Source organism: Gadus morhua, unplaced genomic scaffold, assembly GCF_902167405.1.
Source record: "Gadus morhua unplaced genomic scaffold, gadMor3.0, whole genome shotgun sequence".
Taxonomy (NCBI): Eukaryota; Metazoa; Chordata; class Actinopteri; order Gadiformes; family Gadidae; genus Gadus; species Gadus morhua.
In genome coordinates this window covers 207,501-211,505 of record NW_021963950.1, presented here as the reverse complement: position 1 = coordinate 211,505, position 4,005 = coordinate 207,501, and the positions used below count along the sequence as shown (strand labels likewise).

At 45.2% G+C, this 4,005-nt stretch overlaps 1 protein-coding gene across 1 annotated transcript in view; it reads right to left on the bottom strand.

Moving 5' to 3' along the window:
- Positions 1-3,924: 3,924 nt before the first annotated feature.
- The window catches only part of il2rb (interleukin 2 receptor, beta), a 14,185-nt gene continuing 14,104 nt past the window's right edge, over positions 3,925-4,005 (bottom strand). The window contains exon 10 of the mRNA XM_030349841.1: positions 3,925-4,005. This exon is cut by the window's right edge and continues 1,398 nt beyond it. The gene's annotated coding sequence lies outside the window, so the exon portion shown is untranslated.

Below are 4,005 nucleotides of genomic sequence, written 5' to 3'. Positions count from 1 at the left end.
AGTGCACCCAAAGTGGCATCTCTCTCTCTCTCTCTCTCTCTCTCTCTCTCTCTCTCTCTCTCTCTCTCTCTCTCTCTCTCTCTCTCTCTCTCTCTCTCTCTCTCTCTCTCTCTCTCTCTCTCTCTCTCTCTCTCTCTCTCTCTCGGTCAGTGTACAAAGTGACAGCATGTAGCTTCCAGTCTTAGTTTAGGTCTGTGCCACCCCCTGCTGGCATTGAACCATTAAATATCTTGTGTGATGTGTTGATGCTGTAGCTCTAGGGTATGCATCTTTGGCGGTTTATTGTTGTAAATAGTTAAGAAAACGGATGTCACTGGTTTAAAGTGAAATGTCAAACCACATGTAATACTCACTCACTGGTTCTCACACTACGAACCACAAAACAAGGTACACACCCCCACTCCACACGGTTCATGCTTGTAGTCAGGGAAACACAACAGCATGTGATTTCAAATACAGCTTTTGACGCATCACTTCTTTAGTTCAACTAACAGATAGGCTGTTTCCCCCGAGCTGATTGTGAATCAGACAAATCACCTTTAAACACGAATGATTCAGTGAGGCAATATTTTAATGACATGTTTAGTTATTATTCTCACATATTTAGTTCATATTTAGTTTATTATTGTGTTAGTTAATGCAACAACCTCACCAAGTCACCTTCCTTGTAAATTATTTTAAATTGTGTTTCCACTTGATAAGACCAGAGATCAAGTTACAGAGTTGACCTGCTGCTGCCTGAACCTGTAGCCCACGTGATGCCCTACAGCAGAGGCCGGCAACTGGCGGCCCGTGGGCCATAACTGGCCCGCAAGACATAATATCTGGCCCGCCAGATTATACTGAAATTATATTACTCTTTATTATTTTTTTGAATATCAAATATGGATATCTATTAGCCTAAACTCTATACAGTTCACTTGAGAGACGTACCTCATCACATCTGACCCCTCTGACTGGCTGTCATCCCAACCCTAACCTAACCCTAACCCTAACTAGAGTCACCGGTCTGTTCTGTGCACCCCCACACACCCGGGCAAAATGATTTATTTTCCCACATATCTGCACGTGACTCCGTATGCACGTGACTCCGTATGCAGGGCCTTTGGCTCTTGCGTGCATCGATCCACAGTACTGACAGACTGATTCTTTATCTTGCCTCTGCTTGTTGTTACTAGCTACATTGTTCTGTTTGGGCCCCTTTCCTGGCACATTGTTCTGACTGATGTTCCCGGGAGTCATATCTGTGGCTTGACTCTCAATTCTGCGCACGGGACGTGTAATGTACCAACTCTTGTTCCCCTCCTATTTTGTTAATCTTGATTTGTGTTTGTGTTAATCTTGATTTGTGTTTGTTCACTAGAGCGACACATGTCAATAGCTTTCGTCAGGGTGAGTGATTTGGTGATTGGGTTCTCTGAGCATGCGCGCTTGAGACTTGTGTGACTGTGTACTATCTTCTGGAATAATGTGGAGACACTGGGTCACATAACATGGAAGCTATTGAAGAATAAGTTAATAAGAATAAGTCCTTCCAAGGGCACAATCTCTCTTATTATGCAGGAAAAACGCCAATCTGGCAACCCCGCTGTCAGTCAGCGTAGGGCAGAGCAAGTTTAAAAATATTTTCTAGGCTATATTTCCACCTTGTAATGCCGCGGTTCATTTATTTTTTAATAAATAGTTTGCAAGAGAGCAGCCACATTCGTTATTTAACAGGTTTTATGTTATATATCTGCTTGTTTTGAAAAATAAATAAATATGTGTATTCACTGCATTTTCATATCACTATATTTTTACTGCCATGCAATGCGCAAATAAAGGCTTGGCGAGCCGCGCAATGGGTAATGCTGCTCTACAGTATGAACCTGTAGCCAACGTGTTGCTCTACAGTATGAACCTGTAGCCCACGAGTTGCTCTACAGTATGAACCTGTAGCCCTGTGTCGCTCTACAGTATGAACCTGTAGCCAACGTGTTGCTCTACAGTATGAACCTGTAGCCCACGAGTTGCTCTACAGTATGAACCTGTAGCCAACGTGTTGCTCTACAGTATGAACCTGTAGCCAACGTGTTGCTCTACAGTATGAACCTGTAGCCAACGTGTTGCTCTACAGTATGAACCGGTAGCCCTGTGTCACTCTACAGTATGAACCTGTAGCCAACGTGTTGCTCTACAGTATGAACCTGTAGCCCACGAGTTGCTCTACAGTATGAACCTGTAGCCAACGTGTTTCTCTACAGTATGAACCTGTAGCCCTGTGTCGCTCTACAGTATGAACCTGTAGCCAACGTGTCGCTCTACAGTATGAACCTGTAGCCAACGTGTTGCTCTACAGTATGAACCTGTAGACCTGTGTCGCTCTACAGTATGAACCTGTAGCCAACGTGTTGCTCTACAGTATGAACCTGCAGCCAACGTGTTGCTCTACAGTATGAACCTGTAGACCACGAGTTTCTCTACAGTATGAACCTGTAGCCCTGTGTCGCTCTACAGTATGAACCTGTAGCCAACGTGTTGCTCTACAGTATGAACCTGTAGCCCACGAGTTGCTCTACAGTATGAACCTGTAGCCCACGTGTTGCTCTACAGTATGAACCTGTAGCCAACGTGTTGCTCTACAGTATGAACCTGTAGCCCTGTGTCGCTCTACAGTATGAACCTGTAGCCAACGTGTTGCTCTACAGTATGAACCTGTAGCCAACGTGTTGCTCTACAGTATGAACCTGTAGCCCTGTGTCGCTCTACAGTATGAACCTGTAGCCAACGTGTTGCTCTACAGTATGAACCTGTAGCCAACGTGTTGCTCTACAGTATGAACCTGTAGCCCACGAGTTGCTCTACAGTATGAACCTGTAGCCAACGTGTTGCTCTACAGTATGAACCTGCAGCCAACGTGTTGCTCTACAGTATGAACCTGCAGCCAACGTGTTGCTCTACAGTATGAACCTGCAGCCAACGTGTTGCTCTAGAGTATGAACCTGTAGCCAACGTGTTGCTCCACAGTAGGAACCTGTAGCCCTGTGTCGCTCTACAGTATGAACCTGTAGCCAACGTGTTGCTCTACAGTATGAACCTGTAGCCCTGTGTCGCTCTACAGTATGAACCTGTAGCCAACGTGTTGCTCTACAGTATGAACCTGTAGCCCACAAGTTGCTCTACAGTATGAACCTGTAGCCAACGTGTTGCTCTACAGTATGAACCTGTAGCCCACGAGTTGCTCTACAGTATGAACCTGCAGTCAACGTGTTGCTCTACAGTATGAACCTGCAGCCAACGTGTTGCTCTACAGTATGAACCTGCAGCCAACGTGTTGCTCTACAGTATGAACCTGCAGCCAACGTGTTGCTCTACAGTATGAACCTGCAGCCAACGTGTTGCTCTACAGTATGAACCTGTAGCCAACGTGTTGCTCTACAGTATGAACCTGCAGCCAACGTGTTGCTCTACAGTATGAACCTGTAGCCCACGAGTTGCTCTACAGTATGAACCTGTAGCCCTGTGTCGCTCTACAGTATGAACCTGTAGCCCACGAGTTGCTCTACAGTATGAACCTGTAGCCCACGAGTTGCTCTACAGTATGAACCTGTAGCCCACGGGTTGCTCCGCTCCTTGGGACAGGAGGCAGAAAGGTTGACCCGTTTGAGGTTTCATGTCTGGTCCTTAGAAAGACTAAATGTCAGTGAGCACAACAGAAAACCCCCCAAAAGAAAAGTATCTTGCAAAGAAGTCGGTCACACAGATCTAATGTGTGATTCATGTTATCTGATTCCAGTAGTCCCACTACGCTGGAGCACTAGTCTATCTAACGCAGGTCCAGAGTTATACAGAGCTCCTGGCCTTGGGCCCCAGGAGCTCTTTGTGTGTTGGACGAAGCTTTAAGATTGGGTTTGATTCCGCTTTTTGCATAAATAATGAGAAGCATTGCAATCAATACATTATTTTTATTTGGTTGGCTGTTTTTAAATCTAAATATAAAAGCTACATTTTGAATTAACAAATCAT